Raw genomic sequence first — 24897 nt, 5'->3', positions numbered from 1 at the left:
CAGCATGAGTAAAGAAAATTTCCTGAAGGGAGAGTTATTAATAGTTACAAATTATCTTATTTTGAGAAGTCTCCTTGTTTAAGACCATATTGATGTATGGGCTAATTGTACCAAGCAAGAGATCTGTGTTGTGTGTTTTGAGTTGTTGTCCCAGGAGATGCTACGTCTACATCAAGAGATGCTACATCTCTTCAAATACAATGTAACCAAAAATTGCAACTCTGCTCCCAAACCATCTTCATATCCCAATCCACCTAATTTGTATTAACATCATTCCAATTCATGTAATCTGGAGCAGAAACCATAATTCTTCTGATATTATTCTGTCCCAGGAATACTGGTGACTTGGGAACTGAAATGTCTATATAATTATGAGAACCATTCTTTTATGAAATATTCTAGACACATTTGACAACCATATTCCAGGACAAATTCTCTCCTGTGCATATTAGGACTGGGATATACATTAAGTCATATTCTGTTACATTCCATGAAATGCTTAAAAATAACAGCACTAAAATGGTTGGACAGTCAAGCCTATAAATAAAATTTCCTCTAGGAGCTTCTTAACCTTTGCTGACTGATTTTTCTTTCCCTTCCTAATTGACCTATTTGCAATCTAGGTCTGTTTATCTGGTGGGAGAAGAGGACAAAGAACATCTAGAAGTAAAAACATGTAGCCCTGAACTTTTTCATTTTCATTCATAATTGAAAAACTACTGGGATAGGAAGAGCAGTTGTTTATTCCTGGGCTGCTTTGCTGACGTTAAAAAGGTGATTTCTCTCTGTGTTTGAAATCAATCTTGTAGAAAAATGACCAAGCATAAAATCATGATAAAGTCCCAGATATTTGTTTTATTATTCAGGTAGATAAATTGGAAACATGAACTCTCTCTGGTCTCAGCAACATTAGCTGAAAAAAATTTAGTGTTCTGGGCAAGGGCAGGAATTCTTTTACCTTATTAAACCTTTAATAGACATATGCTAGTAGCTGATGTGGTCTGCAGGCCTAAAACTACTTTCTTGAGGCTTTGTCCAAATCTATTAGACCCCAAAGTTTTAAAAAGCCATGAAAGCAATTAAAAAAAACCCAAAACCCTAATGATAAACACAACATGGATGGATGTCAAACATTATGTTAAGTGAAAGAAATCAGGCATAAAGGAGTATAATTATGATTTCATTTACATGAAGTTCTAGAAAAGGCAAAACTCCACTGGTAAGCAGAACAGTGATTGCCCTTAATCTAGAAGGGATAGGGAGGTTGACTTCAGATGTATAGGAATAGACTTTAGGAGTGAGGGAAATGTTCTGTATATTTGGTGATTACACAAGGTATATTTGTGAGAACTCAAATCATATACATAAAATGGACTGTGTAACGTTCAAAAAGCAAAACCAAACCCCAGGTATCTTCAAAAAATAGGGAGAAATTGGACAGCAAAATGGAACTTTATGGATTATTCACATCCAGCAATCTGAGATTTTCATAGTGAACCTTTTTCTGAAAGTAAAACTGTCTAATGCTGATGAAACCCATTTTATGTCTCTGACAGGGAGTATATATCAGAGAAGGTAATTCAGATAAATGCACTGATTTTACTGAATTTTAAGTATAAGCAATCACATACCTGTGTGTGTGTGTGTGTGTGTGTGTGTGTGTGTGTATAAAATCTGATCTAAATGTTTTGATAAAACCTAGTTCAGGGCTGGGGATGTGGCTGAAGCGGTAGCGCGCTCGCCTGGCATGCGTGCGGCCCGGGTTCAATCCTCACCACCACATACAAACAAAGATGTTGTGTCTGCCGAGAACTAAAATAAATAAATAAATAAATATTTAAAAAAAAAAAACAAAACCTATTAAGAGCTCGATGCTGGTGTACATCTGTAATTGAGAGCCTGAGATAGGAGGATATCAAGTTAGAGGTCAACCTCAGCCACTTAAGAAGACCCTCAGCAATTTATTGAGATCCTGTCTAAAAACAAAAACAAAACCTAGTTAGGTTTTTTTTCTCCCCTAATTTGATTTCAGAAATTGAAAGGATTTCAGAAATGAAAAAAAAAAAGTTTTTTTAAAAGAATATTTAAAAATGTTGAGCCTAATTGGAAAATCTTAACGGTTCAAGATGTTATTATTCATAGGATAATCTTTCTAAACATCAGATAATTTCTCATTCATGAATATATTTTGTTGTTTTACTTTTTTTGTGCTGGGGGTTAAACCCAAGCGCACTTTTACAATTGAGTTACACCCACAATTCTTTTTTTTTTTTTTACTTTGAGACAGGATCTCACTATGTTGCCCTGGCTGATCTTGAACTTTCAGATCACCTGTGTCAACCTCCCAAATAGCTGGGATAAAGGTGTGTGCCACCTAGTCTGTGCCTGATGAAATTATTGGACTTTAAAAGAAGTAAAAAAGCAGGGTTTGGTGGTGCACACCTCTAATCCCAGCTACTTGGGCGAACGAGGCAGGAGGATTTCAAGTTCAAGGCAAGCCTGAGCAAAACCTGTCTTCAAATTTTAAAAATATACAAAAAGATCGGGAAATGTAGTTCAGTACCACATGTGTAAATAAATAAAGTCCAATTATTTACTTAGTATTGTCCTTTCTGGGTGAGTTTTTCCTCAATATATGATATGTCTGTTAATATATAGTTTCTGGTTTATTTCAGGGACATTTTCTTGTAGTGTTCAGTATTTGTTCTGTTACCTTGCTTTGCTTTTTTTTTTTGTGAACTTTTATTGAATCTTTTTTCTTTTCTTTTTTTTTTATACTGTGGATCGAACCTAGGGCCCTGTGCATGCTAGCTAAAAGCTCTACCACTGAGTTACACCCCAGTCCTTTTTATTTGATTTTGAGCTAGAGCTGTCCTTGAACTTTGAATCCTCCTGTCCCAGCCTCCTGAATAGCTACCATTATAGGCATGTGTGCTACTATGCCTGACTCTTTTTTTTTTTTATTAGTTGCTCAAGACAATACAATGATCTTGACATATCATACATATAGGGTATGAATTCTCATTTTTCCATGTGTACAAATTGCAGGATCACATTGGTTATACATCCATGTGTATACATACAGCAATCCTAGTGTCAGTTGTATTCTGCTGCCCTCCCCTCCCCTCCCCTCCCCTCCCCATTCTCTACCCATTCTATAAATTAACTATAAATTAACCTGACTCTTATTTTGATGTTTAACATTTGTTTTCTCTTTCTCATTAAACATTATCAGTTTATTTGCTATTTCTTGCATTCTCTTATTATGTCTTTGTTTATGAAATCATTTAAAAATTTTTCTTTCCTAAGTTTTTTCCACTCAATTTTTCTTTATTGCCTACTTTTTAAAAGTTTTCTAATTTTGATGTTTTTATTTTATAACTTTTTTCATTTATTTTAGTATATGTGTGTGTGTGTGTATATATATATAATATTTATTTTTTAGTTTTTTTAGATGGACACTATATCTTTATTTTACATTTTTTTTATGTTGTGCTAAGGATCGAACCCAGTACCTCAAGCATGGTAGGCGAGCACTCTACCACTGATCCACAATCCCAGCCCCCTCTTTTACGATATATATATATTTTTTTTAAATATTATTTTTTAGTTTTCAGCGGACACAACATCTTTGTATATGGTGCTGAGGATCGAACCCGGGCCGCAGGCATGCCAGGCGAGCGCGCTACTGCTTGAGCCACATCCCCAGCCCTTTCTTTTACGATATTTTAACTGCTTTTTTTTTTCTTCCAGTGCTGGCGATCAAACCCAGGGCCTTGTGGATTCTAGTCAAGTGCTAACACTAAGCTATAAGTCCCCTCCCTTTTTAAAAAAATAATTGATTATAGCCAGACACAGTTGCACATGCCTGTAATCCCAGCAGTTTGGGAGGCTGAAGCAGGAGGATCATGAGTTCAAACCAGCCTCAGCAACTTAGTGAGGCCCCAAGCAACTTAGTATGGGACCTTGTCTCAAAATAAAATAAGGACATGGCTTAGTGGTTAAGTGCCCCTGGGTTCATTCCCCCTGGTACCAAAATAAATAAATATCTGAAGTGTGTGTGTGTGTGTGTGTGTGTGTGTGTGTGTGTGTGTGTATGGGGGGATGAGAAAGAGAATTTCTTATGATTGTATAGAATTATTATTATTATTATTTTAAATACTGGGGATTGAATCTAGGAATGCTTTGCCACAGAGCTTAATCCTCCAGCCCTTTTTATATATATATTTTTTAAATTTTGAGACAGGGTCTCACTAAGTTGTTTAGGGCCTTGCTGAGTTGCTGAGGTTGGCCTCAAATTTGCGATCCTGCCTCAGCCTCCCAAATCTCTGGAATTACAGGTGTGTACCACTTCGTGTGGTGGTAGACTGTAATAGATTTTGTCACTCATTTTTATGGAAAAATTTCTTGAACTTTTAGGAGGATAAAATAGGAATAATGTTTTGCAACTTGGATTCTTTTCTAGAGTTTCTCTTTCTGTGAAGGTTTGCTAACCACGGGAACTTTGTTTTTAGAGTTTATAGGACCCATATTACTTCAGACTTATTGTATTGTGGTCTTCTTATACTGTCTTACCTCTTGGGTCTTGCAGAATTCCCTCTCAGTTTTGGTTTGTTACTAGATTTTCATTAGTGTATTGGAGTTTGTCTCATCTTGGGATCTTCAGAAACTTATTTGATTTCCTTCTGCTTCTCTAGCACAAATATTTAGACCACTCTTGTGTTAACAGAAGTTGATGGCTTATGGGGGGGAGTAATGGCTTTGTCACCTAGTTGTGGTAAATATTGTACATGGTTTGTCTGTTTAGGGGGGAGGATATTTTAAAATTATGCAATTGCTAACACTACCTTCTTAGAATTCTTACCTACTCCACTATACTTCCTGCCAGAGAATATGAAATATGGCCATTTCAGTGAAGAATATCCACATTCTACCCATGAGTATTTTTCACATGTTGTTTTGGAAGCCATTACCTACATAGGATAGGATAAGTAAAACAATAGTATTGGAGATTTGGCCTCCAGGTCAATTGCAGCTGGATATTGGGGTTATGTTTTACATAAGTTAGGTAGACCTCAGTGACCTAGAGCCTAAAGAAGGCAGAAGGTTTCTATACCACCATCCACTTAAGCCCCCAAAGCTTCTGCTTCACTTAAATACTATGAAGGGCATACCTGCCAGCCCAGGAGAAAGAGAATTATCTGGAGAGCTTTCAACTCAAGTATGAGAGTCAGAGGATGGTGGTTAAAAGATCTAACTTTGGAATTGGACTGCATGAGTTGATGTCCTAGTTTTGTGACTTTGGCGAGTTTCTTGACCTCTCTGTTTCCCCATTTGTAATGGGACTATAATAGTCCCTTTCTCATAGGATTGTTGTAAAAATTAAATGAGTTAATGCTTTTCAATATGTTAGAACAATGCCCAGCACACAGTAAAAATACAATAATTGTCTATTGCTCTAAGTTGTTCCATGGTGGTTCTATCTGATAGGATGCAGAACTATTAGCATTTGACACAGTTGACCACTTCCTCCTCTGAAAACACCTTTTTCTATTCAGGAGTTACTGTTCTCTTGGTTTTCCTCCCACAGCCCTGGTTTCTGATTCTCAGTAACCTTTAAAATTGCATCCTTTTCATCCTTGACCTTTAAATATTGCAGAGCTCTAGACTTAATTCTTTAATTTCTAAATTCTCCTCCCCCCCCTCCCTCCCTCCCTCCCTCTCTCTCTCTCTCCAGTACTAGAGATTGACAAACCCATGGTTACTGAGCTACTCCCTTTCTCATCTCCAGTCTCTTGTTGAGGGTTTGTAGTGCTGGGAATAGAACCCAGGGCTTCATGCATGCTAGGCAAGAATTCTACCACTGAGCCACATCCCCAGTTCCCCCAGTTCTTTTTATATTGATTTTTATTTTGAGATAGCCTTGCCAGGTTGCTCAGTACTTCTGCCTTAGCCTGCAAGTCACTGGGATTACAGGTGTGCACCACCATGCCCAGGTAGTTTCTTTTTAATTCACACATTTTTTTTGTTCTCAGGAGCTTAATTATCATCTAAATGCACCCAGATATATATCTTCAGCCCTGATCCCACTCCTGAGCATCATATTCCTAAATCCAGCTGCCTAGAGTAACTCCACTTGGATATGTAATAGTCATTTCTAATGGAATGTGTTCAAAACTGACCACCTGATATATATGATGCCTCCCACTTAATCTTAAGTTGCTCTAGTCACAGATTAAATCTGGGCTTCTTAGGCCAGAGTTAGTTTCTTAAGCTTTCAAAGGCAGATAATATTTTCATTTTCATTAGTCTCCACTTAAAATTTAGTGTTTTCTTCAGTTACCAGTGTGACTAAATCACAGTAGTGTAGCAACACTTTTTGACTTTTCCTCATCATTATAGTTGTTGCAGGAATCTCAGAAGTACTGTTGAACTCATCACCTCTTCTGAGTTATGGTACTTTATTAGACCTGCCACTGAATGTTGTTGTTATGTTAATGAAGAAGACATAGTTTGTTTGGGTTTCATAGTAATCCTAATTATTGTATGCGTTTTATGCTTTCCTGACTTCTAACCCCACGTTAGTTTTGCCTGTTTTTATATTCTATTTAAATGGAATCGCACAGTATGTACTTCTCATGTCTAGTTTCTTTTCAGTATTTTTGAGATTCACCTATATTCCTGTCTACAGTTGTATCCTTGTGGTTTTATAATTATATGCTCATAATAAAAAGGATGTAGAGTTCAAAAAAGCACCACAGGTGACATTAAATCAGTTCCTCTTTTATATACTACCTTTCCTTATGTTGAAGTGTGCTAATTTGAAACTTATTAAATGGACATTTCATGTTTTTGTTACAGCCTGAATAACAGGCTATAACAGTTCAGAACTGCGTGTAGTCTGATTTTTAGAACACACTATTGGTATCCAAAGTGACGGATTTCCTTTTTTCCCAGATAAAAGCAAAAGCATAATACCACTGTCAGAGAGCTATGTTTTATTTTATTACTGATCTTTTTCCCTTATTGAAGGCTTGGAGAGGGAATCAGAATTGGTGCTATTTCCTGGCACAATGGCACATGCCTAATTCCAGGTATTTGGGAGACTGAGCTAGGAGGATCACAGGTTCAAGGCCAGCTTGGGCAAATTAGTGAAACTCTCAAAATAAAAAGGGCTGGGAATGTAGTTCAGAGGTAGAGTGCCCCTGAGTTCATTTCCTAGTACTGTGCATGTGAGCGCACGCACACATACACACACACACACACACACACACACACACACACACACACACAGTATGTGTGCGCATGCCCCTTAATTTTGAAATTTCTGGGCCAGTGGAAAAGCTCAGAGGTGGTAGCACTTGCCTGGCAGGCATGTGTTTCTAGGTCTGAACCCCAGCACTGGGAAAGAAAAAAAAAATTTCTAAGTATGTTTTTGAGTTAGGGGAAAAAAATCTAAAACTTACTCTCATACCTAATATCTCTTACATATAGATCAATTTCTCAAAATCCGTGATTTACTTAATTGATTTGTTTTCATAATCTCTCTCTCTCTCTCTCTTTTTCTTTTTAATATCAGGTATTGAACCCAGGGACACATAACCATTAGCCATATCCTCATCCCTTTTCATTTTTTATTTTGAGACAGGGCCTTGATAACTTCCTGAGGCTGGCTTTGAACTTGCTATTCTCCTGCCTCAGCCTCCCAAACCACTGGGATTAAAAGTATATGCCACCACGCCCAGCTCCATAATCTCATTTTTGAGGGATTCTGAAAACTTCCCAGCCTATTTACCTGTGAATAGCATTATTTTGCTATCAGAGTTGGGTGTCAGCAGTGCCTGAAAATCCAGCATCATAATGAAAATGGTAAAATGTCAGTTTAACAGTTATTTAACAACTATTCAGAACCTTTTGAACTTTTCATATCAATGATTATTTCAAAGATCTTAAACAAATGCCATTGATATTTGGAAGAATAGAGAACTTTTGATTCAGTTTTGAAAGCATTAAGTTTTGGAGAGGACTGTGGGGTACAGCTCAGTTGTTGAGTTCTTTCCTAGCATAAGCAAGGTCCTGGGATGAATCCCCAGCACTGCAACCCCCCAAAAAGTAAAGGATGAGAGCCAGATGTTCTGTTTCTGTGCTTATTAATGCTGGGGTAATGGGTGCTTTTTCTGTTCATTCAAGTAGGTATTTATAAATAAATAAATATCTGGTTTGCTCTTCAAAGTTTGTGATTTTTTTAAGCATCTCTTTGAGCTGATTTTATTACTACCATAATTTATTTAGCAATATTTTAATAATACAAACTTAATTTAGGCTCTGTCTTGCAGAGGCTGGGAGTGAAAAGTACTTGGCGAGATGAAAGAAACATTTTTTTATTTTTTATTTTTTTCAGTATTGAGGATTGAATCCCCAGGGATACTTTACCACTGAGCTATATCCCCAGTTCTTTTTTTGTTTATTTTGAGACAGGGTCTTGCTAAGTTGCCCAGGCTTGACCTCGAATTTGTAATACTCTTGCCTCAGCCTCTGAAATTGCTGGGATTACAAGTGTGTGACAACATTCCTAGCTACAAGCATTTCTTGATAACCCTTGGGGGATATGCGGCCTCAGTTAAATTTTTTAAATAGAGGCACTATTTTAAGTATTTCTTGTGTATGAGTTTTTAAATTCTCATGATTCTCTGAGAGTAGGTATTATTCCCCTTATTCTATAAAACATTGAAGCATAGGAAAGACTGACTTGACTAATGTCACCTACCGTGTAGCTGGTATATCTAAATCCAAGATTCAAATCCAGACAGCCTGCCTCTAGAGTCCTTGCTTTTAAATGCAGATAAATAGAGTAGAATACATTGGGGAGATAAATTAAGAGATATTGGCTAAGAATCTTCCAGTCTTGAAACCTGGGTCATCTACCTCAGGAAGATCATTGAGTCTCAACCTCAAAATGTTTTAAAGTTTAAGGCATTTAACTAGGGATCTAGGGCTCGATGCTACTACATAAAATTAATCAAATTTTTTATGCTGTTTCCGCTGTCAAATTATATATATATATATTTTAAAATATCTGTTTATTTTTATGTGGTGCTGAGGATTGAACCCAGTGCCTCACTTGTGCTAGGCAAGCTCTCTACCACTGAACCACAGCCCCTCTCCTCAAATTATATATTTTTGATATTCTGGTTAGTTTGAACATTGCATATCAATATTACCATTTTGAATTCCATAATTACTATCTGTTATTGCATGCATGCTTCCTTTAAATTTATTTTGTGTTAGCTTTCTAAGTGCCATTTTATTACCATTAGACTTTTTTTTTTTTTTTAATTGATAGGGCTAAGCACATGCTAAGCACACACTGTACCTCTGAGCTATGTCCCCAGTCCTGTTAACCATTTTAAGTGTATAATTAGTTTGCTACTGTTAAATATATTCACCGTGTTGTGCAACGGAACTCCAGAACTTTCATTTTGCAAAATTGTCCTCTTTGTCCATTCAAATAATCCCAGCCAGGTATAGTGCTTGAAATTACAGTGACTCAAGAGACTGAGAGCAGGAGGATCTCAAGTTCAAGGCCAGCCTCAGCAATGTAGTGAGACCTGTCTCAAAATTTAAAAAATTTTAAAAAGAATTGGGGATATAGCTCAGTGGTAAAGTTCCCCTAGGTTCCATCCCTAGTATCCCTCTCCACCTGCTCCCCCTCCATTTTCAGATGCTGAATCTGCTTGGAAAGGACTTTAGTGCAGGGCCAACTTTGTGCTATCAATCTTCTTAGGACACTTAGGGTCTGCCTATGCCAGGCAGATTGATTGATGGCAAATTTGCCATCATTCTCAAGGAACTCATGTGTTGACTGAATGTTTATGTACATGGCTTTCTCAGTGGGCTGAGGATGTAGCTTAGTGGTAAAGCACCCCTGAATTAATATATAAACTCCCTTTCTCCCAATCCCCTGATAACTATCATTCTCCTTTCTGTTTTGATGAATTTAACTACTTCACATATCTCATGTACATGGAATAATGTAGTTTGTCCCTTTGTTACTGGCTTATTTCACTTAGCAGAGTCTTCAAGGTTAATCTTTATTGTAGCATGTGACAGGATTTTATTCCCTTTTTTTCTTTTTCTTTTGGTACTAGGGATTAAACCCAAGAGCAGTCTACCACTGAGCTACATTTCTAGTCCTTCACATTTTTTATTTTGAGCCAGGGTCTCACTAAATTGCTGAGGCTGGCTTCAAACTTGCAGTCCTCCTGTTTCAGCATTTCAAGAGCTGGGATTATAGTCCCTGCCTCTGGCGATTTTCTTTCTGTTTAAGGCTGAGTAATATCCCTCCATATATATATATGAATAAATATATATATATTTATTCATTCATTCATCCCTCATTGGACATTTGGGCTGTTTGTATCTCTTGGCTGTTATGAATAATGCTGCTGTAAATGTGGGTATGCCAATATAAATGTCTCTTGGAGGCCCTACTTTCAGTTCCTTTGGATATATGCTCTGAAGTATGACTGCTGAATCATGGTAGTTCTTTTTAATTTTTTTTAGGAACCGCCATATTATTCCCCCAGAGTTCTTTTAATTTTGGGTCATCTGAAAGTTCACAATGATAATGTCTAGTTCACTTCTCCCCAAGTAGTGGACTTTGATTGTATTTCTATCTTTCCTTAGCTCTGAGAAATTGTTGTATTTGTTTCTTTGATTTTTTTTTTTTCCGTTTTGTTTCTAGAATACTACTTTTTTAAATTTTTTGGTACTGGGGGTTGAACCTAGCTGCACTTTACCACTGAGCCACACCCCTAGCCCCTTTTATTTTTTATTTTGAGACAGTGTCTCCTAAGTTGCTTAGGGCCTTACTAAACTGCCAAGGTTGTCTCAAACTTGAAGTCATCCTATTTCAGCCTCCCAGATTGCTGGGGTTATAGGCATGCACCACTGTACTGGCTGTTTCTAGAACACTTGTTTGGTTCATTGTTGAAATTCTTATATTGAACCTCTATGATGTTCACTATTTTCTTTTTAAATATAGATTGGGAGATTGCTTTGACTTACTTAAACTTTCAAAAACCATCTAAGGAGACTGAGTTTGAGGCTTTGTTTTTATTTTTGTTTTTTTAAGGAGAGATAAGTTGAGGCACTCACGCCTAAATCTGCATAGCTATTTTTCATCTTCTGTTCTATTTTCATAGCATCCTTTTCTTGTTTTATGGAAGCAAGATGAGATGTCTTTCAGTCTTTGAGGATTCTGATTTTTTTTTTAAACATTGTCTTTCATTTTCAATTTTGTTTTCAATTTTCCTTCTACCTCTGCTTTTATCTTTCTGCCTTTTAGCAAGAAGAAGGACACACTTTACGTCTGGTTATTTTTGTCTATTCATACTTTTAAAAAAATATGGTAGGCAAATGCTCCATCACAAATCTGAACTCCTAGTCCTTTATTCTTGGATATGAATAGAAAATTCACCTTGAATTTCTTGGGAAAATAGCACTTATGATTTGTCTGTATGAGGAAATCTGAAGTTGATGGCTTTTTGTAGCTTTTAGTTGCTCTCTCTGTTTTTGTTCTATGCATGATCTCATTTTTACTGTGTATGAGTTCTTAACCTTGCATAGAATTTCCTCCACAGTTCTAATTTGTTCAACTACTGATCACTCCATTCTGTTTCATTGATTGCTATGCTCCCATCCACATTACATTTACCAAAAATTTTAAATATTTTTACCTTTTAGTGGAATATTTCTTGTCTCCCTTGTCTTGTTCCTACCTTCTCATTGTTATGTGTTTTATACCTTTAAAATTTTCCTTTATTATGAAGTATTAGGAGGGATTCAAAACAAATGGTTATGTCCATCTATCTTGAACTAGAAACTCGTTTATCACATTGTTTAAATATTTCACAATCGATTAAGCTACATAAGGGCATTTGTATACAGATTATTTGATAAAAGTATAAATTTGGATACTTTTGATTTTGAGAAAATATTTGAAACTTAAAATCCTATTTCTTATTCCCTGTGTCATTTTTAAAATTTTAAAAATTTTTAAAAATTTTAAAATTTTTAAAAATTTTCTTTATTCTAATTTGTTATATATGACAGCAGAATGCGATTCAATTCATTACACACAAGGAGCACAATTTTTCATGTTTCTGGTTGTACACAAAGTAGAGTCACCATTTGTGTCTTCATACATGTGCTTAGGGTAATGATGTCCATCTCACTCCACCTTCTTTCCTACCCCATGCCCCCTCCCCTTTTCTTCCCTCCCCTTTGCCCTATCTAAAGTTCATCTAATCCTCCCATGCTCCCCCCCATCCCCATTATGAATCAGCCTCCTTATATCAGAGAAAACATTCGGCATTTGTTTTTTTTGGGATTGGCTTACTTCACTTAGCATGATATTCTTCAGCTCCATCCATTTACCTGCAGATGCATGATTTTATTCTCTTTTAATGCTGAGTGATATTCCATTGTGTATAATACCACATTTTCTTTACCCAATTATATACTGAAGGGCATCTAGGTTGGTTCCACAATTTAGCTATTGTGAATTGTGCTGCTGTAAACATTGATGTGGCTGCGTCCCTGAAGTATGTTGTTTTTAAGTCCTTTAGTATAAATCGAGGAGTGGCATAGCTGGGTCAAATGGTGGTTTCATTCCCAGTTTTCCAAGGAATCTTCATCCTGCTTTCCATATTGGCTGCACCAATTTGCAGTCCCACCAGCAATGTATGAGTGTGCCTTTTCCCCTACATCTCACCAACACTTATTATTGTTTTTATTCTCGATAGCTGCCATTCTGACTGGAGTGAGATGAAATCCTAGAGTAGTTTTGATTTGCATTTCTCTAATTGCTAGAGATGTTGAACATTTTTCATATATTTGTTGATTGATTTTATGTCATCTTCTGAGAAGTGTCTGTTCAGATCCTTTGCCCATTTATTGATTGGGTTATTTGTGGTTTTGATGTTAATTTTTTTTTAAATTTAATTATTTATTTATTTGGCGGACACAACATCTTTGTTTGTATGTGGTGCTGAGGATCGAACCCGGGCCACACGCATGCCAGGCGAGCGCGCTACCGCTTGAGCCACATCCCCAGCTCCTTGATGTTAATATTTTTGAGTTCTTTATATATCATGGAGATTAGTGCTGTATCTGATGTGCTTGTGGTAAAAATTGTGTAGGCTCTCTACTCATCTCACTGATTGTTTATTTTGCTGAGAAGAAACTTTTTAGTTTGAATCTATCCCATTTATTGGTTCTTGATGTTAATTCTTGAGCGAAGGAGTCTTATTAAGGAAGTCCGGATCTAATCCGACATGATGGATTAGGTGTGCACCACTGGGCCTACTTTCTCTTTTATTAGGTGCAGGGTCTCTGGTTTAATTCCTAGGTCCTTGTCCTGAGTCACTTTTGAATTCCCTCGCTTGTACTTAGTTTTGAAACATTTTTTCCCACTTCTTTGAAAGTATTTTTAAAGAATTCTTTTTTTATAGTATTTTTTTTTTTTTTTTAGAGAGAGAGAGAATTTATAATATTTACTTTTTAGTTTTCGGCGGACACAACGTCTTTGTTGGTATGTGGTGCCAGGCGAGCGCACTATGGCTTGAGCCACATCCCCAGCCCTTAAAGAATTCTTTAAAAATTTAGTAAGTAGATAAAATTTAAATGACTTTGATCTTTTATTTGTAAGTGTTAGACAAGGCATCTGTTAAAACAGAAGTGACATTTATTTTGGCTAAACAGTTTCTGTTCTACATATGTGTTTACATAGCATTTTCACATTCCATAATTGAACAGAACAAGTACCTTTTTTGGAGGGGAAGTGGACTAAGTTTTACTGTTACTTAGACATGCATCTTTTTAAATAGTTTTGCAACATAAAAATTTAAGTTGATTCTTAAGGGTCCCCTGTGACATCATCAAGATTTTATAGACATTGACATTTTGCTGTTTGCTTCAAATTTCTCTCAAAGGGGAAGAAAATATTACCAACTTTATCAAAATGTTATCACTCTACCATTTGTCTTAAAGTAACTACTATCAAGATACTATTCAAACATGTTTTTAGTATTTTTTGCTACATATTCATGCATCTAATCTATTGTAAATTTCACAACTTTACATAAATGGTATCATTGTCTGTGTATCCCTTTCTACCTCTCTTTGTTTTTGAGTTTTATTCATGGTGATAACATGTAAGTATCATCCATACTTTTAACTTCTGTAGAGTATTACATTGCATTAGAATCATTGCATGCTTTTCCTTGGGTGTATATGAGAATTTCCATAGTTCCACAGGAAAATGTTCATGTTTGCTTTCCCAGATATTATTCTGGAGATTTCTTATGTAGTTTTGGTTTCTCTAATGTAACTTATTTTTTTCCCTTTGGGAATTTTTTGGGTTTTATTTTCATCACCAGTATTTAAAATTTTCAGATACTTTTTTGTTGCGGTGGTTCTTTTTTCAGTGTTTATATTTATATTCATGTTGTTTAGCTCTGGGAAACTTTTCTTCTTTTTTGTACTGGGGATTGAACCCAGGGGCGTTTGGGCACTTTACCACTGAGCTTAATACCCAGCCCTTTTTATTTTTTATTTTGAGATGGACTTGCTAAGATGCCAGTGCTGATCTTGAATTCGTGATCCTCCTGCTTTAGCCTCCTGTGTAGCTGGGATTACAGGTGTGCACCACTGTTCCTGGCTCTAGGAAACTTTTCTGAATAATTTCTTATAGTGTTTCTCCTTCCTTTTCTTTCTATAATATCAACTAGTTGCATGTTGTACCCTAGACTGGACCTACAACTTTCTTAGTTTTGTTCTCCCATATTTTGAGTCTCTTTGTTAGTTGGTTGGTTGTTTGGTTTGAGGGGAAAAAGGGAATGTGAGAAATTCAATTTTGGGATGGTGTTATTTTCCAACTTGATTTTTTTTTTTTTTTAATTTTGTTGTTGTGGATGGACATAATACCTTTATTTATTTACTCTTATGTGGTGCTGAGGATCGAACCCAGTGCCTCACATGTGCTAGGCAAATGCTGTACCACTGAGCCACAACCCCAGCCCTCTAACTTGATTTTAATTGACAAATTATAGTTGTATATATTTATAAGGTACAAGGTGAGATATATATATATATATATATATATATATATATATATATATATATATATATATGATTAATTAAGCTAATTAGCATATCCATTACCTTAAGTATTGATTACACCTATATAATTTTAACTTTGTATCCCTCGGCCAACTCTCTCCATTATTCTCCCTTCTTATATCCTCTGAATCATCATTCTCTCAGTTTCTGTGAGTTTTGTTGTTTTAGATTTCCTCTCACAATAAGCCCTCCATATTTGTGGATTATATATCTCTGAATTTAACCAATTTTGGATTGAAAATATTCAGGATAAAAATTCTAGGAAGCTTCAAACAGCGAAACTTGAATTTGCTGTGCACCAAGCACTATGCCAAATCTATGTGAATGCAGTGATGTGTACGTATACCATGTAGTAGCCTTCCTCTCTTTCCCATACAGATCCTGTTCTCTCTAGCACTCAGTGTTGGAGTGTTCTTGTTTGTAAGTAGTCTATAACTACATTATTTGGGAGTATTGAAAGTCCTCAGAGAGCAGTTGAACAATTGAACTATTACTTGACTGAGGTTTCTAAGATTTCTGGAAGTTGAGTTGTGAAAGAAGTCTTGAATATTTCAGCATTCATTATGCAAATTATAGTTAAAATATCTGATTTTCAGTAAGGCTTCCTCCTCTTCCCTCAGCTAAATCTGTTATCTATAAATCCAGAACTCCTGTAGTTCACCTGGTTTTGAACTTGAGATCCTCATGACTCAGCCTCCCAAGCCACTGGGGTTACAGGCGTGCCTGATGGTGTCTGGCTTTACTTGTATTTTTGATACTTGTTTTTCTAAAGGGTAAAATTTAAAAGAGTTAAATGTTTGTGAAGCATTTAAAACAGATCCTGCCAAAGAGTAAGCACTTTAGAAGTTTTTGCTTATTCCTTAGTGCCTCAGATAAGATAAAAGCATATTATAACTACATGTTATAATGAGCCATTGGTGCAAAATTGTATGAAATAAGAGGTAGGAGGACCATTAGTCCTCTCAGATGAGTCTCCTGGTTGTCCCTATAGAGGCTTGGTTTCAGGCCAGACCTCCTCTGTGCAGCATGTCCCATCATTTTGTTTACCAGATGAAGAGTCTTTGGGCATGGGGCTGGTAAAAGTGGTAGTAATGTCTGGTATTTGTAATTATTAGGGAATAAAGGGATAATGAAATTAAGGCAATTTTTTTTTTCTCTACACGTCCTTCAATTTGAATTCCTGGGATCAAAAAGTATCCAAGTATGGCCCTGGCGTAATGGCGCACATGCCTGCAATCCCAGTTGCTTGAGAGGTTGAAGCATGAGAATTGCAACTTTGAGGCCAGTCTCAGCAACTTAAATGAGACCTTGTCTCAAAAACAAACAAACAAACAAAAAGTTGGGCATGGTAGTGTACCTGTAATCCCAGTGGCCCAGGCTGAGGCAGGAGGATCACAATTCAAAGTCAGCCTCAGCAATTTAGTGAGGCCCTAAGCAACTTAGCAAAACCCTGTCTTGGGCTGGGGATGTGGCTCAAGCGGTAGCGCGCTCGCCTGGCATGCGTGCGGCCCGGGTTCGATCCTCAGCACCACATACCAACAAAGATGTTGTGTCCGCCGAAAACTAAAATAAATGTTAAAATTCTCCAAAAAAAANTCCTAACTGCTTATCCTATCAGCTTCCCAAGGCTGGGGCAAGAGAATCACAAGTTTGAGGCCAGCCTCAGCAACTTCATGAGACTCAGCCTCAAAAATAAAAGAACTGGGGATAGTAGTTCAAGGATAGAGTGTTTGCCTGGTATTTGGCATGTGTGAGGCCCTGGGTTGCACCCCCAGCATTTCAGGAAAACTCTCTCTCTCTCTCTCTCTCTCTCTCTCTCTCTCTAAAAAACAAAAAAAACTGTCTTAAAATAAAACATAAAAAGGTCTGGGGATGTGACTTAGTGGTGAAATACTCCTGGGTCCAATCCCTGGAACCAAAAAGAACTGGAAATGCAGCTCAGAGGTAAAACACCTCTGGGTTCAATCCCACTACCTACCCTACCCCCACCCCCACCCCACCCCTTCGCAGAAAAAAAAAAGTATCCAAGTGTGGTTATTCAGGAAAATGTGGTCCTAATTTTGGTAGAACCTAGAGGGACAGCATTAAGTTAGCTTTGAAAAATTATTATCTGGAGAATTTGATACACATAAAGATAGAAATAATAGTTTATATTGAATTCCTATTACCTGTAACCCAGCTTCAACAATTATTGACAGAGCCAGTTAAAGATAGATTTGAGTCTGTATAAACTCCCATAACCTCATCAGTCTCATAGCAACCATATATATATTTTTAAAAATTTATTTATTTTTGTTTCTTTTTTCTATTTGGTGCTGGTGATTGAATCAGGGTCTTGCATTTGCTGGACAAGTATTCTATCTCTGAGCTGTATCCCCAGTTCTCCATATGTATTTTTTATATGTACAACTTTTACATTTTACAGTAAGAATACAAGTGTTTTTGTTTATTTGTGTTACCATTTTTTTTTAAGTAGTATTTGAGGTTATCCATCATTTTAAGTGGAAGGTGACATTTTGTAATTTATATTTCTCAATCCCCCTCTTTGTTAACTTGTTTTTCTTTCCATATTCTATTCTGACTTCATCTTGGTAAGGGTACTGATATATATTTTTTTAAGTTGTAGATGGACACAGTATCTTTATTTTATTTATTTGTTTATTTTATGTGGTGCTGAGAATCAAACCCAGTGCCACACATGTGCTGCACAAGCTTTCTACCACTGAGCCACAACCCCAGCTAAGGTACTGTTATCTTTATGTTGCAGAAGACAACAAAGTGATGCATATTGATTTTTGTGTATTTAAATAGACATTATGTAGAGGAGTTACAGGTAGGGTTTTTAACTTTTGTTTTTTGTTAGTGGTGCTGGGGCTTGAATTCTAGGTGCTCTGTCTGACATTGAGCTATATCTCCCAGATGTTTTTGAAAAGATGTCTTATGGTTGGGTATTTGGGTATGTAGGTCAGTGGTAGAGTGCTTGCCTAAGCACGTACTAGTGCCCGGGGTTCCATCCTCAGCACTGTGGAACAAAAAGAAGTCTTAATGTTAACCAGACCCTGCCTTTTATCCATTGATCCTGAATCTGCTTTCTGGAATAAATTAATAAGTCTTTTCTTCTTTTACAAGAATTCAGTGTTCACCGTCAGTTCTTTTAGGACTTAATACCTCTCTTTTCTAAGCAGTCCCAACTTTTTTTTTTTTTTTTAATGTCTTTTCTGATCTTCTTACTTTTCTTATTAGTTTCATCAGTGTCCCTGTTAAATTATGGTTCTCAGAACTAATGCCATGCTTTATGTGTTTAGCACCAAACTTACTCTATTGTATTTATATTTTATAATTTTGTTGAGGTTGAGTCAGTAACTTTGGGTCCCCATTTTCAGTTCCAGTAGGGCTCCAATAATGTAAGCATTATCAGATACATATTTTATATAGCAGTCTACTTGATTTAGTGTTCACTTTCTCATTCATTTATTGATTTCACATAAATGAGATCAATTTCTATGCCATGATTGTTTTATTAGTTTTGGAAATGAATAAGACAGATGGAGTTCATCTTTTCATGGAGCTTGCATTCTAGTTAGGGTAAAAAAGTAAACAATTTAATGAAAACAGTTTCAAAAAAAACCAGGGACATGAGATATAATGGAGAACGTGTACGAGAATACCTAAGATTGGAAGTTTCTCTGAGTTGACATTTGGGCTGAGATCTAAATGTCAAGAAGAGATTAGCTCTATAGCTATGGGTAGTTGGGATGAGGGTGATTTTTAGAAGCAAAAACAAGTAAAAAGAAGGTTAAAAGATGGAGAACAATCTTGACTTATTAAGGGAATGGAAAGAAGGCCATTGTGGCCAGAGACTGAAAGTGATGATCAAAGAGTTACAGGAAGGTAAGGTTCAAGAAGTAAACAGGGATCAGGTTATAAAGAATTGTCATACATTTGGATTTTCTTCTAAATTCAATTGGAGGTTTTGAGAGACATAATTCCATTACATTTAAGAAAGTTCACTCTAGAAAATGAATTATAGGAAGGCAAAGGAGAAGCAGGGCTAAGTGCTAGTTAAGAGGCTGTCATAAAAGATAACTTTAGTTGGTCCATTGGAATAGTGGAAGCTACTAATGTAGAGAAGTGTACTGATTTGGTCCATCTTTCAAGGAGAACTGATGGAATTTGCTAATGAAAGTGTGTGAAAGAAAGCAGAATAAGGCTAATGTCAGCATTTTTTGTTGTTGTTGTTTAGCATGGTGATGGGGAGCACTCTGTAGAACCCAGGGCGTTTTACTCCTGAGCTGTATTCCCAGGCTTCCTTTTTTAAAATTTTGAAACAGGGTGTTACAAAGTTGCCAAGTCTGGTCTTGAACTTGGGATCCTCCTGCATCTGCCTCCCAAATTGCTGGGATTATAGTCAAGAGCTTGTATGCCTGGGAATGGAGGTATTTTTCTCAAGTGAAGAAATAAATTTGTCTCAACATAACTCTGGAGAAAAAAAATTTTTTTTTTCCTTCTCCTGGGTATTAAACTTACACTGAACCATAGGGTCTCACTAAAATTACTCAGGCTGGCCTTGAACTTTCGATCCTCCCGAGTTGCTGAGATAACTGGCATACACCACTGTACCTGGCAAAAATTAGCATACTTTTAATATCTACTAAAGCGTGTATTGGTGGTAGTTAAGAGCATGAACTCTGGGGCTACATAGCCTGGGTTAGAACAACTCAGCTACCTACTTGGTCAAGTTTTTAGTCTTTCTGTGACTTGGTGCCTTCATCTACAAAATGAAAACAGTTATGTGCTTTATAAGATTGTTGCAAAATCAAATGTTTGAGTTAATGTACATGAAGTTAATTTAGGCTCCAGTGCCCAATCATATTATAGAGACTGTAAATGTTAACTTTTATATCTAGGGTTTTTGCCAGGATAATTTTGAGTCTACATATTAGTCACATGGAAAAGTTGTTTTGTTTTACGATAGTTTTTTGTTGCTAACTAAAATCTCCATCAGTATTGCTTTTATTATATCAAGTCTGTGAAAGTGTACTTACACTACAGTATCTTAGACTAAAGAAATATCTTGCAACATTTATCAGAAATATTCGATTTTTGCTAACATCCTTAGTAATGTAGCATTTATATCAATGTCTGGGGAACTACTTGCTAATCTTATTTCTATCAAATTATAAAAGGCACTGCAAGGATTTTGTTCAGTCTATTATGGAATTGGAATTCAGTTAGGTAGAATTTGATACTTAGAGTGTAGCCAGCACTACATATTAAGTCAGTAGTGCAAAATAGGCTAAATTCCTTTTAGAAAGGAAGTTTTCATTCTGTTATTGTGATGTATATATATTCATGAATTTATGATACACTGTAGTGTAGTTTGATGCTTAGAAAGGCCTCATTCTGAATTGAATGTAGAATTCATGATTTTATTTATTATTATTATTTTTGATAGTAAGGTTCACCAGTGAGTTTACTTCTTCAAGGAAAGGACAGTGTAATTTTAAGAGATGTATCTGCTTGTTCTGAACGGCCCACTCTCTATCAATGTGGGTAATTGTAACTTTGCAGAGAAAACTTTTTGAGTATCGATATTGATATTTATAATATCAGTATTGTTCTCCAGACTTTTATAGGTTATGGCTTCTGATTGCTAAAAGAGGATTCACTTGCTGGGTTCAGTGGTGTGTGACTTTAATCCCAGCCGCTTGCTAGACTGGGGCTAGAGAATCTCAAGTTTAAGGCCAGCCTGGGCAATTTAGTGAGACCCATCTCCAAAAAAAAGAAAGAAAGAAAAAGAAAAAAGGTTACACTCAAAAAGAATTTTCCTAGTTGAAATAATATCATCAAATGGTATTAAATTTTAAGTGATTTTATTTTTATTATGTTCACATGGTTAAAATGGAAAAGGTGTACAATGTCTCTCCTGTCTCCCAGCCACTTGATATCTCTTTCCCCAAGTTTCTAGTTCTGGTATACCTCCTGAAAATGAAACACACATACACACAATCACATACACACAGTATGACTGTATATATTTTAAAAATTGTAGTGTATTATATCATTAAATATTTATTCACAACCACCTGTTAAAAAAAAATAGATCCCAACTGATACAAATAGTTTCATGTCTTTTTTTTTTTTTTTGCAGTACTGGGGATTGACTCCAAGTCCTGGCTGATGCTAACCAAGCACTCTATTACTGAATTATATCTCCCCCACCTCCCTTTTTTATACCAAGGATTGAACTCAGGGGCATTTAACCACTGAGGCACATCCCCAGTCCTTTTTTGTATTTTATTTAGAGAGAGGGTCTCACTGAGTTGCTTAGGGTCTCACTAAATTGCTGAGGCTGGCTTTGAACTTGTGATCCTCCTGCCTCAGCCTCCAGAACTGCTGGGATTACAGGTATGTGCCAAACAGCCCGGCCTGCAGCCCTTTTTTAAACCTGTATTTTGATACAGGGTTGCAGCCCTTTTTTGAAACTATTTTGATACAGGGTCTCACTAAGTTACTAAGGCTGGTCTGGAATTTGTGATCCTTCTGACTCAGCCTCCCAAATTGCTGGGATTATAGGTCTGCACCACCACACCACAGTCATGTTTTACTAACAGTGATACAGTGTATAAGCATTTTATGAGTAAACTGTAGATGAATTTTTAGAATTTGATTAAAGGTATATGCAAAGGTAATTTTTAAAAGTTATATTAAGTTTCCTATGAGATTGTATACCAGCAATGTGGGTATTTTTCTGAATAGTCTCTTCAAGTCAATGATTACAAAGCCTTTGATCTTTGTCAGTCCAATACATGAGGAAAAAATACTTTAGTGTAGTCTTAATTTTAATTTTTCTTCCTATAATGTTGAACATAGTTAAGAATCCATTTGCGGGGCCGGGTTGTAGCTCAGTGATAGAGCACTTGCCTAGCATATGTGAGGTTTGATCCTCAGCACCACATAAAAAATAAACAAAGTTATTTTAAAAATCCATTTGTGGGTTTTGGGTCCATTTTTTCATTGTGTTCTTTTTCTTACCGATAGGTAGGACCAAGAGAAATTTAGCTTGTGATATGAAGTTCCTTGTTATTGTGTAGTGTGCTGTCTTATTTTGTGTTTTGTATAGAAAGTTGGTAGTGTTTTCAAATTAAATTATATTTTTATATACTTTAAAGAACCAAGTGATTTTATAAGCCTTGGTACTTCCTGCCTTCCTCTTCTTGGAGAAGTTTGCCTTGAAGCAACCAGTGAGAATTCAACAGCTGATTCCTTTACAAGTTGATCTTTTCATCTCTGAACAAAGTGCTTCTATTGCCACTTTTTGATTTTTCTGTTGTAGGAATTATCTATTGGCTTTCCCTTAAAGAAGATGAGATTTTAGCTTTTTCAGTTCTTTGCCCTCATTAATCTTTCCTTCATTTCATGAGAGGTCTTTCTTTTTAATCTGTATGTCTTACTCCTGTTTTTGTTTGTTTTGTTTCACTCTTCAACCCTCTGGACCAATTCTCTTGTATTTTACCATCTCTGTCATAAGTTCTGATTTCTTCGGGTTTTCTTCAACTTTTCTCAGCTTTTTTTTTTTTTTAACATTGTTTTTACTTTTCAGGGGGTCTTTTCTTCCTCTGAATGCTCTTATTTTTCTTTTAATATAATGTTCTGTTATGGATTCAAAATGATTACCTTTCTAAAGGAGTTTTTTTTTTTTTTTTTGTGTGTGTGTGTGTGTGTGTGTGTGTGTTTTGGTCATTTCCTTTCTCCCATCTTTCTGTACTTTTCTCTTTCCAGTGAAGCTCTTTTCTTTTCCAATATTTCATTTTCTGCCTGTTTTGATCTCAGATTCTTATTAGGAAAATTCTTTTATGTTGGGCCATGAATGGTCTTATATTTTAAAGTGACCACTGATTGGAAGCTCTGTGCCTGTTTATGAGGTTTGTTTGCTGTGGGGTTGGCTGTATGGTGATTGGATAACCTCCACTGTTATTGTCTTTAGATCTTCCTTTAAAGACTCTTCTCATCTTTTGTTTAAAGAATGTAAATTGGTGCCAGTATTTTGGGAGCCAGTCTGAAAAATGTTAGTAAATCAAATAAGAAGTGTAAAAACTTTCACTTAATTTTAAAAATCTGGTTCCTCTCTTAATCTGTTTGGTATTCTTCAATTCAGAAAATTTCATTCATGGTACCTCTTTTTTTTTTTTGAATGGGGATTGAACCCAGGGATACTTAATCCCCAGCCCTTATTTCTGTTTTATTTAGAGCAGGGTTTCACTAAGTTTTTTGAGGGCCTCATCCTCCTGAGTTGCTGGAATTATGGGCTTGCACCACTGCACCTGGCTTCATGGTACCTTCTTAAGAAATAAACCTCCATCTCCTTTGGAGGTGAGGGATCAGCATTTATTTATTATAACCATATACTGAATGGAGTGGAATTGAAATGGGGAGTGCAACTTGTTCACCCATTAAGTCCAAGATTTCAATTCTGTGATTATTTCAGAGAAAATGGCACTAAAATTGGTTGGAAATCATAATGTAGAACTTATCTTTTTTTATAGGTAGAAACTTCATTTTTACTTATATCTTTTATTATTATGAATGAAAATACATTTTCCTATAGTTAGGATACGTGGACAATATAGTATATTATATAAACAAGCTGTCCTTTAAATAGGACATTGAGCAAATACGCTATCCTGTCATACTATACACTGTACACATAAGTGGTTTGTTTTTGTTTTCTCTCCTTTAAGACAGTCTTTAAGTTGCCGAAGTGGACCTCAAATTTTGCAATCCTCCTGCCTCAGCCTCCTGAATTGCTGGGATTATAGATGTGTGCCACCACACCGCACTGAAGTGACTTTCATGACCTGTTCAACAATTATTTTTGTTGGAAAGGAGCAAAAACACTTCAAACAAAAACACTTCAAACAAAACACTACATTTTTGGCTTTTTTTTTTTTTTTTTTCATGTATTGGATTGAACCCAGGGGCACTTAACCTGAGCCACATCTCCAGCCCTTTTATTTTTTTAGTTTTTACTTTTTAAATTTTTTTATTCTAATGAGTTATATATGACAGCAGAGTGTATTACAATTCATATTACATATATAGAGCACAATTTTTCATCTCTCTGCTTGTATACAAAGTATATTCACACCAGTTATGTCTTCTTCATACATGTACTTAGGGTAGTGATGTCCATCTTATTCCACCATCTTTTTTTACCCCTTGCCTCGTCCCTCCCCCTCCCTCCCCTTTGCCCTATCTACATTTTATCTAATCTTCCCATGCTCCCTCTCTCAACCCCACTACAGTCAGCCTCCTTTTATCAGAGAAAACATTCCGCATTTGTTTTTTTGGGATTGGCTTACTTCAGTTAGCATTATATTCTCCAGCTTTATCCATTTACTCGAAAATACCATAATTTCATTCTTCTTTAAGGCTGAGTGATATTCCATTGTGTCTATATAACACATTTTCTTTATTCATTCGTTTGTTGAAAGACATCTAGGTTGATTCCAAAGTTTAGCTATTGTTTAGTCTTTTTTTCTCATGGCACCTATAAACTTGGAATTCAATATTTCAGAGGTATACCAAGTCATAACCAGTGACTGGCTTTTCAAAAAAAAAAATATTGTGTGATTGTGGATTCTCTACCACTTCAAGCATTTGTAGAACTATTCACCAGTAAAAGATCATCACTGGGGCCTCCTTGAGTATTTT

The 24897-nt window shown here is 36.1% G+C and overlaps 1 protein-coding gene across 6 annotated transcripts in view; it reads left to right on the top strand.

The window, feature by feature from the left end:
- Ppm1b (protein phosphatase, Mg2+/Mn2+ dependent 1B) overlaps positions 1-24897 on the top strand; it is an 89218-nt gene that overhangs the window by 11738 nt on the left and 52583 nt on the right. Inside the window, exon 2 of one of the 6 annotated variants that reach the window (XM_048804457.1) lies at positions 624-774. The exons of the other annotated variants lie outside the window; for them this stretch is intronic. The gene's annotated coding sequence lies outside the window, so the exon portion shown is untranslated. The remainder of the gene's footprint in view (positions 1-623; positions 775-24897) is intronic. 6 annotated transcript variants of the gene reach the window in all.

This window comes from Marmota marmota, unplaced genomic scaffold (assembly GCF_001458135.2).
Source record: "Marmota marmota marmota unplaced genomic scaffold, marMar, whole genome shotgun sequence".
In the NCBI taxonomy this organism is placed as follows: Eukaryota; Metazoa; Chordata; class Mammalia; order Rodentia; family Sciuridae; genus Marmota; species Marmota marmota.
This window is presented reverse-complemented; position numbering and strand designations above follow the sequence as displayed.